Source organism: Equus caballus, chromosome 18 (assembly GCF_041296265.1).
Source record: "Equus caballus isolate H_3958 breed thoroughbred chromosome 18, TB-T2T, whole genome shotgun sequence".
Taxonomy (NCBI): domain Eukaryota; kingdom Metazoa; phylum Chordata; class Mammalia; order Perissodactyla; family Equidae; genus Equus; species Equus caballus.
This window is the reverse complement of record NC_091701.1, coordinates 63678783-63691908: the sequence shown is the minus strand read 5'-3', so window position 1 is coordinate 63691908 and position 13126 is coordinate 63678783.

Here is a 13126-nt window from a genome sequence, read left to right as displayed (position 1 = left end):
AATATACAATGTGGAAAAGACAGTCTCTTCAATAAATGGTGTTGGGAAAATGGGACAGCTACACATGAAAGAATGAAACTGGACCACTATCTTACACCATACACAAAAATAAATTCAAAATGGATTAATGACTTGAATGTAAGACTTGAAACCATAAAACACCTAGAAGAAAACATAAACAGTCAACTCTTTGACATCAGTCTTAGCAATATTTGTTTGAAACAGTCTCCTCAGGCAAGGGCAATAAAATAAAAAAATAAACAAATGAGATTACATCAAACTTAAAAGCTTTTGCACAGTTAAGGAAACCATCAACAAAATGAAAAGACGACCTACTGAATGGGGGAAGATATTTGCAAATCATACATCAATAAAGCATTAATATCCAAAATATATGAAGAATTTACACAACTTAATACAAAAATATAAGCAACTCGATTGAAAAATGGGCTGCACTTGAATAGATATTTTTCCAAAAAAGACATACAGGTGGCCAGCAGGCACATGAAAAGATGCTAAATATCACCAATCATCAGGGAAATGCAAATCACAAACCACAATGAATTACCACGTCACACCTGTCAGAGTGGCCATTATAGAAAAGACAAAAAAATACCAAGTGTTGGTGAGGATGTGAAGAAAAGTGAACCCTGTGCACTGTCAGTGAGAATGCAAATTGGTGAAGCCACTATGGAAAACAGTATGGGAGTTCCTCAAAAAATCAAAAATAGAACTACCATTGATCCAGTAATTCTACTTCTGGATATCGATCTGAAGGAAATGAAAACAGTAATTTGAAGAGATTGTCCCTATACTTTTATCACAAAAAAAAAAGAACAAAGATTCCTTCATGATATCAAACTGTTAAAACTACGTATTGACAATCATTGCTTTTTTATCAATAAATGAATTTCTTCTTTATAGATGCCATTCATTTTTCTTAAAATTTTTATGCATTACTCTAATAGTTGTTTAATTGTACTTAAATCATGGTGGCTTTAAGCAAAAAAGAGCTATACCCAAGAGATAGACACATTTAAGCAGCAAAATATAGACCTTGATAAGTCTTGCATACAGTTGCTTTCATTATTATAAATAGTTGCTCAATGCTATACAGCTGTACACACTTAGTAAAGACTGATAACACTTACACTTGACATAAAAGGGAAGATTGCATCTGATGACTTTCATCTAGTGAGGCCTGAATTATTTGACACCTCTTCATCCCTCTGCACTCATGTTCTTTCTCACACAATTTCATTACATCCTCTACATCTGGCTTTTCTTCACTTTCCCTAAATTGACTTAGTTAGTTCCCATCTTTGGTCCTTTCACTTGTTGAGTCTCTGCCTGGAATGCTTCTCTGGACCTTTACATCATTCACCTTTCAGTTCAAAATTTAACCATTGTCTCTCAAATAGTCTTTCTCAGACCACTCAACCTAATTTATTCACATTTTGTTTCCTCAAAATCTTATCCATTTAATTATCTGCATAGTAGTTTTTACTATCTGATATTTTCTTTTTAAAATTATTGTTATTAACTGTTCCTGAAATTAAAAAAAAAAGCAACAGGTCAGAGGGCAAATCACAAGGATCAGAGATCTGACCAGTATGAAATGTTACTAGAAATTCAATGGATGCAGGCAATTGTACAACAAAGAAAAATTATGAAGAAGCCTGAAACCCATAATCTCCATATGTATTTTTTCCTACATTGGGCACATTTGGACTGAGATTTAACATATGAGGTTCAAAGTGATACATGTAGAGCATCCTTGTACAAAAGGAGCTATTTTGGTCATGAAACATCTCCATTTTATACTCTGATAATTACATATGAGATATGATATTTTCCAGCAGTCTATACCCCATAAATCTATTAATTCCAGATTTCTATTCCATAAGCAATTTAGACCAGGTATGTCCTACAAAAGGCATTCCACAGATAAAGACTCTTTCTCTCCTGTTGATAAATGCTACTAGGATGCCTAATTACATGTTTTTAATATATTTGACTTGGTCTTTTTTTTTTTTAAGTCTCCGCAGGTGTCTCCATGGGAATATTGATGCACCAGGCCAGCCACCAACCATTTTCTTCCAACTTCCAATATACTCTCCATGACCCAACATGAGCTCATTATACTGTGTGCTTTCTCAGAGTAGGCACTTTCATGACTTCACTTCTATATGTCCAGTGCTTAAAACTCTACCTGACAGTACATTCCACCAGGCCGGTCCCTCTAAAATTTCTTAATAAATACATGAAATAAATAAAAATCACAAGAAAATGTAATGATCACACGTAAGGAGCTTGGAAGTTGCCATTCCATCCTAACAACAAGTGAAAAGCTGAGCAGGCTGAATAGTAAACGCCTCTTCTTGGATCAATGAGAGAGTAAGACAAAAAGCAAACTTCTGTTCCCAAGATTGAAGAGGTAGACAGGTGAATACAGGGTGTCATGGATTACTGGATCAGAGATTCACTAGCAGAACCTGCCTCAAGAACCATCGCCAGAGTAGGAAAACATAAGCTGTAACTGATGAATTGCTGGAGGCTCAGTGTGGAAAACTCTGCGAGTTAAAAGCTCCAGATATACAGTTTGGGAAGAAAGAAATAAAACTGTCTTTCTTTGCAAATAACACCATTGCCTATGTAGAAAATCCAAAAGAATCAACAAAAGAACTCCTGGAACTAATAAATGATTATAGCAAGGTTGCAGGATACAAAGTTAATATACCAAAGACAATTGCTTTCCTATATACCAGCAATGAACAAGTAGAATTTTAAATTAAAAATACAACATTATTTTCATGATATCCTCAAAAATGAAATATTTTGGTATAAATCTAACAAAATATGTACAAAATATATATGACAAAAACTACAAAACTCTGATGAACACAATCAAAGAAGAACTAAATAAATAGATATTCCGTGTTCATGGAAAGGAAGATTCAATATTGTTAAGATGCCAGTCCTTTGCGACACCATCTATAGATTCAACGCAATCCTACTCAAAATCCTAGGAAATTATTTTGTGGATTTCAAGAAACTAATTCTAAAATTTATATGGAGAGGCAAAAGACTAAGAATAGCTAATACGATATTGAAGGAGAAGAACAAAGTTGGAGGACTGATACTACCCAACTTCAAGGCTTACTATAAAGCCACAGTAATCAAGACACTGTGGTATTTGCAAAAGAATAAACAAATAGGTCAATGGAACAGATTAAAGAGCCCAGAAACAGACCTACATAAATATAGTTGACTAATCTTTGACAAAAGAACAAAGGCAAATACAATGGAATAAAGATAGTCTTTTCAACAAAAGGTGATGGAACAACTGGACATCAACAAGCAAAAAATGAATTTAGTGACAGACTTTACACCTTTACAAAATAGATTGTAGATGTAAATGTAAAATGCAAAACTATAAGACTCCTAGAAGATAACATAAGAGAAAACTTAGATGACATTGGGTATAGCAATAACTTTTTAAATACAACACCAGAGGCCAGATCCATTAAATAAATAATTGATAAGCTGGACTTCATTAAAATCAAAACTTCTGCTCTGCAAAAGACAAAGTCAAGAGAATGGGAAGATGAGCCACAGACTGGGAGAAAATATTTGCAAAAGACAACTGATAAAGCACTGTTATCCAAAATATACAAAGAACTCTTAAAATGCAACAATAAGAAAACAAACAACCATAATAAAAGATGGGCCAAAGACCTTAGGAGACAGTACATCAAAGAAAGTGTACAAACAGCAAATAAACATTTGAAAAGATGCTCCATATCACATGTCATCAGAGAAATATAAATTAAAACAACAAGATGCCACTGCACATCTATTAGAATGGCCAAAATCTGGAATACTGACAACACCAAATGCTGATGAGGATGTGGAGGAATAGATACTCTTATTCCTGGCTGGTGGGAATGCAAAATGGTACTGCTACTTTGGACGACAGTTAGGTGGTTTCCTACAAAACTAAACATACTCTTATCATACAATCCAGGAATTTCGCTCTTAGGTATTTACCCAAAGGAGTTGAAAACTTATGTCTACACAAAAACCTGTACCTGTATCATTTATTATGCCAAAATTTTGAAGCAACCAAGATGACCTTCAGTAGCTGAATGGAAAAACAAACTGTGGGACATTCAGACAGTGGAATATTATTCAGCACTAAAGAGAAATGAGATATGAAGCTGTGAAAAGACATGGAGGAATCTTAAATGCATAGTACTTGGTGAAAAGAAGCCAATCTGAATAGACTACACACTGTATGATTTCAACTATATGACATTTTGGCAAAGCAAAACTATAGAGTTAGTAAAACCATCAGTGGTTGCCAGAGGTTGGAGGTAAGGGGAAGGATGAATAGGCAGAGCACAAAGGATTTTTAGGGCAGTAAAAGTACTCCGTGTAAGGGGCTGGCCCCGTGGCTGAGTGGTTAAGTTTGCGCGCTGCGCTGCAGGCGGCCCACTGTTTCGTTGGTTCGAGTCCTGAGCGCAGACATGGCACTGCTCATCAAACCACGCTGAGGCAGCGTCCCACATACCGCAACTAGAAGAACCCACAATGAAGAATATACAGCTATGTACCGGGGGGCTTTGGGGAGAAAAAGGAAAAAATTAAAATCTTTAAAAAAAAAAAAATACTCCGTGTGATACTATAATGACGGCTATATGTCATTATAAATTTATCCAAACCCATAGAATGTACAACACCAAGAGTGAACCCTAATGTAAACTATGGACTTTGGGTGATAATGATGTGTCAATGTAGGTTCATTAAGCATAACAAATGTACCACTCTGGTAGGGATGTCGATAATGGGGGAAGCTTTGCCTCTGTGGGGTTCAGGGGCTGTATATGAAATCTTAGTATCTTCCTCTTAATTTTGCTGTGAGTCTGAAACTGCTAAAAAATAATAAAGTCTTTAAAAAAATGTAATGATCATTCACGAGGGGCAAAATAAAAATCCCATTTAATAATAAAATATAAAATTACCAGAATTACACAACAATACAATAGTAGTGAAGAGATCTTAACACTGATCTGTCAATGCTTGGCAAATTTTTTAAAATCTACAAATACAAATAGTCAGTATATAAACAGATAATGTAATCGACAAGGTTGTTCTAGTATATACACACTCTCACACACAAAGACACAGATACGTGTCAAATCATTGGTGTGCTGGGGCTAGCTCATAGCTTATAAGAGCCAATTGTTAAATTTAATTTTGTGAGTCAGTTGTTAAATATAGCCATTATTAAAATATATATATACCAATAATTAAATAAATCATTTTAAAAACAAAGGTTATAAAAACTGAAAACATCACTTTCTAGTTTAGTACATTTTACTATTATCTACACTTTTTTGAATTTATATTTATTGTATCTTTAGGGTAGAAATACTATATAATGGTTACTACTCATCTCTTTCCAACTTCACGTTCAATGATATTACTTTGTTAGTTTGAAACTGGCCCCAAAGGAAGTATTTATACCACAAATATTGACAAATGCTACAAATTAGGCTCTTCCATTCTATTAGGAGAGCTAATCGTTAAACACCAGCACACCATTGTATCAAACTATATAATAACCTCAACAGAAAAAAAATAGAGCAGCTAAATAGAAAAATGGACCAAAAAACAGAGACGAAATTTAGGAAAAAAAAAAAAAGAACTGATTATAAAATGCTAATGTAACAGAGAGTGATTACATATCTAGTAATTTTAATTTTCTCCTTTTCCCTTAGTATCAGAACGTCAATTTTGTTTGGGGCAGTTTCTTAGTCTGTTATGGCTACTGTAACTCAATACCAGAGTCTGGGTAGCTTGTAAAGAACAGAAATTTATTTCTCACAGTTCTTCAGGCCAGGAGTCTGAGGTCAGGGTGCTAGCATGGTTGGGCGAGGGCCCTCTTCAGGGTCTCAGACTTCTCCTTGTAGCCTCACATGGTGGAAGGAGTGAGGGATCTCTGTGGGATCTCTTCTAAGAGTACTAATCCCATTCGTAAGAGCTCCACTCTCACAACCTAATTATCTCCCAAAGGCCTCAGCAAGTAATACCATCACCTCTGATCCCCCCAAATTCATGTCCTTCTTGAATCCAAATACATTCATTCCATCCCAACAGCCCCAAAAGTCTTAACTTGTTCCAGCATCAACTTAAAAATCTAAAGTCCAAAGTCTCATCTAAATATCACCTAAATCAGGTATTAGTGAGACTCAAAGTATGATTCATTCTGAGGCAAATTTCCCTTCAGCTGTGAATCTGTGAAATTAAACAAGTTATGTGCTGTCACAATATGATGGTGAGGCAGGCATAGGAAGACATTCCCCCTCGAAAAACGAGGAATAAGAGAGAAGGAAGTGGTGATAGGTCCCAAGCAAGTCCCAAACCCAACAAGACAAACAACATTAAATCTTAAGGCTTGAAAGTAATCTTTAACTTGATGCTCTGCCCTCTGGGGAAGAGGTACTACCTTCCAGACCTACTAGGGTGGGATTCTGCCTTCTGGACATGCTAGGGCATTCTAGCTCTCATGGTTTTGCTGGGCAAAGCCGCTGCAGAGGCTCTCCTGGTTTGGAATCACAGGCCAGTGGCTCTACTGGTCTGGGATTTGGGGAGTAGACCCAGTCACATGGCTCTGCTGGGCAGGGGTCCAGACCCACTCAATGTGGCTCCAATGGCTATGGGTGGCACTGCCCCCATGACTTTGGCTGGGGGTTGTCTGGTCTGTTGAAACTCAGGCAGTGACCCCTCCTTTTGAAACCAAAGAGGCAGTTCTGATGATTTCTGAATCACCTTTGGAGTCCTTCTTCCCTTGTCTTGAAGAATATTGCATGTTTGTGGGTGAATAACTCTACGGTACCGTCCAGTAAAATCTAAGAAGTCTGCCACCCTTCCCCATTCCTTCCTGTCTCCTCCCCCTTCAGTTCAAATTGGCTGTTTTCTTGTTGGGGTGGCTGATTAAATCTATGGTTTACACCCATACTAATCTCCTTATCAAAGGATTACTTGGTCATACCCTTAGTGTTCATTTCAGAACATGCTTTCTCATTATTTGCAATATGGATAGGATAAGAATTTTCCAAATTTTTAAGTTCTGCTTTCATTTTGATTAGCAATTTCCTCTTTAAGTCATTTCTCTTTTCACATTTTACTATAAGTATTCAAGAGAAGTTGACCTTTACTTTGAACACTTTGCTTAGAAATAGCTTCAGCCAAATATCTAATTCCGTTTCTCACAAGTTCTACCTTTCATGAAACACTAGGACATGAACACAATTCAGCCACGTTCTTTGCTATGTTATAACAAAGATCACCTTTCCTGGGTTTCCAATAGCATGTTCCTCATTTCCACCTGAGACCTCATCAGAATGGCCTTTACCATCCATATTTCTATCAACATACTGTTCACAGTCACTTAGGTGATCTAAGAAGATTGAGGCTCTCTCTGCAGGTCTCCTTTTCTTCTGAGTCCTCACCCAGATTGCCTTTAAGGATCTGTTCACAGCTATATAGGATTTTTCCAGCATGCACCCCAAAACTCTTCCAGCCTTTGCACATTGCCAGTTCCAAAGCTGCGTCCACATTTTTAGGTATTTGTTACTGCAGCACCCCCACTTCTAGGTACCAGTCTTTGTCTTGGTCCATTTGGGCTGTTAAAACAAAATACCATGGACTGGGTAGCTTATAAACAGCAGAAATTTATTGCTCACAGTTCTGGAGGCTGGAAGTCTGAGATCAGATAGTGATGAGCCCAGTTAGATGTGTTTCCCAGGCTCCCTTGCAGTTAGCCATAGGACAGCTCTTGCCAATTAGACATAAGCAGATGTTTGGCATTTGGAGAAAGCTTCACTTTCCTCAGACAGGTGCCAGGCATGCTTTTATCTTTCTGCCTGAAGGAGTGCCTGAAAGAGGAACTTGATGCATGAAGCTATCTATTTCCTAACTTGTCATGGAAATGAAATTAACCTTTAAATTCCTCATTTGTTTATTTAACTGTACTGCGAGTTATCTGTTATGTGCTGTCAAATTTAAATCTGTAATATACGTACTTTAAGAAACAGATGCAGTGAAACTCAACTGAAGTGCTTAAAGACCTGGAAAATAACAAGAAGGGAAAATAATCCTGAGAAAATTATAAAAGAAAAAACACCAGAAAATATTCATCGTTTATGAGTATGTGTACAAAAAGCATTGTCATAATTCTCCTGTGTTTTTGTAAGGAGTGTAAGTTGGCCAAAATTACTTAAAAATATTTAAGATGAGAAAATGTGGATCCATAGTTTCACTTATAAGAATTAATCCTCAAGCAATACTTGCATGAGTGTTCATCCATTATATATTTGTAACAACAAGTATTTTGTAGTAAAAAATTTGCAAAAGAAATGGATGGAAGAAAATGTTTTTATGCATATAAAACTTCTATTTTCTTATAAAATATAAAATAATAGTAAATAATACTAACAACTGAAAAACAACTGAACATATTTATCATTCATCTGTTAGGCATTGTGCTAAGAACTTTACATGTATTATCTCACTGAACTTTTATTAAAATCCTATGTCAGACAGTACTATTTGCATTTTATATATTAGGAAATTGGGATTTTGAGAGATTTAGATAATTTTGTTCCAAATGACACAGCCAGTATGTGGTAGAATTTGAACACGGTGATTATGATTGCAAAGTTCAGTCTATTGGCTATGTTAACAAAATTTTAGATAGATTTAGATAAATAGATATTGTATATATATTTTTTAGTGAAAATCATTTTATAGTTTCTATACCATGATCCAATAATATAAACTGATGCAGAAAGAGAAAGAGGGAGAGACAGAGACAGACAGACAGACAGATAGACTGACAGACATAGATAACTTGAAAGACATTTAGAAGAAAAAATATGAACTATTAATAAAGGTTATCCTTTATGGGTGATTTTAATGGAGACTTATACTTAGAACAATATAATGGGTTAGAATTCTTGGGATTTGTACTTCTATTAATTTATATTCAAGGAAAACAACCAAGAATATTAAAGTTTGCTGAAATGGCATCATTACTGTAGAGATTAAGAAATAATGCATTTATAGTAATTTAGGACTTTAATACCTTCACTCAGGCGTATTCTCCCCGTGTTCATATTGTGGATGCTGCTATGTGGGAGATGGAAGTTCCTACTTTGCTCCTGAAGGTGAAAGGCTTATATTTTCTGCAGAATCAGCACTCAGTGACCAGCGATTCCTGCTCACATAACACAAGAGATTGCTTTAAGTCCTATTGTGCTTTACAAGCAACATAGCAAATACCAAGCTCATCTTTGTTCAGTAAATGTTTTATTTCCTCAATTAGATTGTAAGTTCCTTATAGGCATGCTGCTGAGCACAAAATATATAACAAAAGAACAGACCAAGTTTTTGTTTATTTTGCTTATAATTTTGTTGTTTCTCCCTTCTCCATATAATTAAAATATCATTGCTTCTTGGTGAAAATTTGGGAGAATATAAATAATGTCATCTTAAAAATCTATGATCTTCTTACCCAGAAATAAAATTAACATTATGCTTTATTTTCCAACTTCTAAAATATTTAAAAAATTTGGTTGCAGTCATAGTGCATCCTGAATTTTTATCATTTAACATTATTTTGGTATGCTATTAGAAATTTTTCATAAGCATTTTAATTTTGCATAATATTCTACTAAAATAGTGTGATACACTTTGAATTGCTTTTTCAATTATTCACCCTTTTAAATAAGAAGAGTAATTTTGTTTGTTTTTTGGATGCCTGTGTCTGATTATTTTCCTAGATAAGCTCTTTTACAGTTAAATTTAGTTCTAAGGTTATAATTACTTTAAACCCAGGAAACTGCCCATTTCACAGGATACTACTCAAAACCAGTTTTTGTTATTTGAAAAGAGAATACTCTGCTATTGTGATAGGTTAAATTCTGCTTCATTATTATTTTAATTTGAATAATTTGTATTTTAATGATAGGGTACTCATTTTTTCTTTGGCTTTTTTCAATATTGTCTACCTCATAGCTAGATTCAAATTTTAGTAGCTTTGTGCTTAAGGTATACGATGACTGCAACCATTGCTTTGATTTCCATAAGCATAGTCATCAGTGTCATCATGATATAAAAAGTCTGAGACCCCAATCCCTGCATGATAGTATTTGGCTTTTCTGTTTCATTCTAAACTAATTTAATCACATTCTCTGCTGAACATTTTGTAGACTGATCTGCTCAGGATCAGTGTTAAATTCCCCTTTTAAAAAAGCTATGGGTGGAAACCTTGAAGAAGGTATTCTTTTCCTTCTCTAGCATACATAATTAGTTATTAAGCAATTTTGTCACAGCTTATTTAATACTTGTACTAGTCAGGGTTCTCCAGAGAAAAAGAACCCATAGGATGTTTGCTTGTTTATTTAATTTATTTTTTTCTAAAGATCATCCCTGACCTAACATCTGTTGCCAATCTTCTTTTTTTTTTCTTTTTTGTTCTTCTCCCCAAAGCCCCTCAGTACATAGTTGTATATTCTACTTGTAGGTCCTTCTAGTTCTGCTGTGTGGGACACCACCTCAGCATGGCTTGATGCTCATCTAGGATCCAAACCAGCAGAAACCCCAAGCTGCCGGAGCAGAACAAGCGAACTCAACCACTCGGCCATGGGGCCAGGCTCACTTGTCTGTTTATTATAAGGAATTGGTTCACAGAGTAATGGAAGCTAATATGTCTCAAGATCTATGGGTGAGTCAGCAAGCTGGAGTCCCAGGAGAGCCCATGGTGTAGCTCCCAGCTGAAGGCCTGCAGGCTCAAGGTACAGGAAGGACTGATCTTTCAGTTCAGGTCCAAAGGCAGGAAAAAACCAATGTTCCAGTACAAAGGTAGTCAGGCAGGAGGAATTCTCTCTTATCCAGGGCGGGGTCAGCCTTTTTATTCTATTCAGGCCTCAACTGATTAGATGAAGCCCACCCATGTCAGGGAGAGCAATCTGCTTTACTCAGTCTGTCAATTTCAATGTTAATCTCATCCAAATATACCCTTAGAATAGAAACATCTAGAATAATATTTGACCAAAATATCTGAGCACTTCGTGGCCCAGTCAAGTTAACACAGAAAATTAACCACGACAATACTCATATTTATTGAGTGATTACAGTGTGACAGTTACTTTTCTCAGGATTTTACATGTATTAACTTATTGAAGACTTGTAACAAAGCTAAAGTTTCTATTACTTTTTCCCCTAGTTTGGAATGAGGAGCAGGTAAATAGTTTTCCTAAGAGCAAAAAGCTGAAAAAAGATGGCATTAGGATTTCAACTACAGGTTGTTTTGTGACAGAACTGGCATTCCTTTTCCCAATTCAGTGTTGCCTCTCTAGATTGGACAATTCGGATTATAAATGCAGTCATCAAAAATTATCATTTCTATCTGGACACCTTGTAGGGTGAAAGGGTGTGCTAACGATTATGTGAGACAACAGGCACACATTGGGATTATAACCTGGAGGTTTGCTCACCCACAAATAAATTTTTAGCAAAAGAACTATTGCATAAGTATGTAAGATTGCAGGAGAATTTTTATTCCCTTTTCCTACTACTTTTAATGAGAGTAAGAATAAAGACTTGCATTTGCCCCAGAATGCAGAGATGGCATGGCTGACAAAAAAAAAAAAAAAATGAATTCAGGGCACACTGATCAGTTACAGAAGGACCTGCAGGGCCAAGCAAACAGATCGCAGTCATTCCCAAGGCTAGCAAGTAAAGCAGAGAGCTGGCACTTTGTAGAACATATTAGAAATTGGCTCTGCATTGAAAATCGGCTGGTAAAGATTCAGTGCTTAAGATGTTCTTACAGAATTCAACACATAAAGGCTAAGAACTTCACAGTAAGGGCGTTGAAGCAAATAAGTGAATTCCAATCCTGATGATCTGAACAAATAAAAGAATATTAAATCCACTAAAGAGAATCAGCAAAAATGAGCAACATCTATAACAGAAACCAGAACAGAAAAGATACCTTTCCCTTGAAAAGGTTGCTGGGTTTGCTTTTCAGTTGCTTTGTAGAAAACCTAAGATATGGCTGTCAGAACCACAGTCTGTATCTCTTATAATTTTGTTTATTCATTTTAGAAGTACTATATTAGTTATATGTTGTGCTACAAATTACTCCAAAATTTAGCAGCTTAACACGGCAAACATTATTTCATAATTCCTGTGAATCGTGAGTTTAGGAGCAGCTTAAACAAGGAATTCTGGCTCAAGGTTTCTCATGACTTTGCCATCAAACTGTGAGCTGAGCCTACATTCTCATTTGAAGACTTGACTAGAGTAGAATTTGCTTCCAAAGTCACTTACAAGATTTTTGGCAGACCTCAGTTTTCTGTGGGCTATTGGACTGAGGATGTCAATTCATTATTGGATGTTGGCCTCTCCATGTGGATCTTTCTGTAGGAAACTTCACAACGTGGCAGCTGGCTTCATGCAGAGCAAGCGATCTAAAAGAGAGTGAGTAGGAATGCCCCCTAAATGTTTATAACTTAATTTCAGAAGTGATATCTTATTACTTATATCTTCTTTATTAGAAGTGAGTCACTAAATCCAGCCCACACGCAAGAGGAGGGAATTATACAAAAGACTGAATACAAGGAGGTGGCGATGATTGGGGGCCATCTCGGATGCCGGCTTCCACAATCTGCCCTCTGGCCCCCCAGTGGTTCACCTCCCTCCCACATATGAAATACGCTTCTTCCCAAGGCCACCCTAAGGCTCATCCCATAATCCTGTGCTTTAAATCAGGTCCTGGTGAGGATGAGGATCCTCAGGTGTAGTGTCTTCAGTATAGCTCTCTGAGCACAGTTCCTTTTGACTGTGAAGCTGAACAGGTGAGTTATCTGCTCCCCACACACCTACCATACAATGGTGGGGCAGATTCAGAGAACCACTGTAGACATTCTTGTACAAAATGTGGGAAATGGGGGACTCAGGTGAATCACTGGTCCATAGAATTTATGAAATCCATACAGAATAATTTTGGAAGTTGCTTGAATGGTGTGAAGTCTTGGGAATAATTCCCCACAGC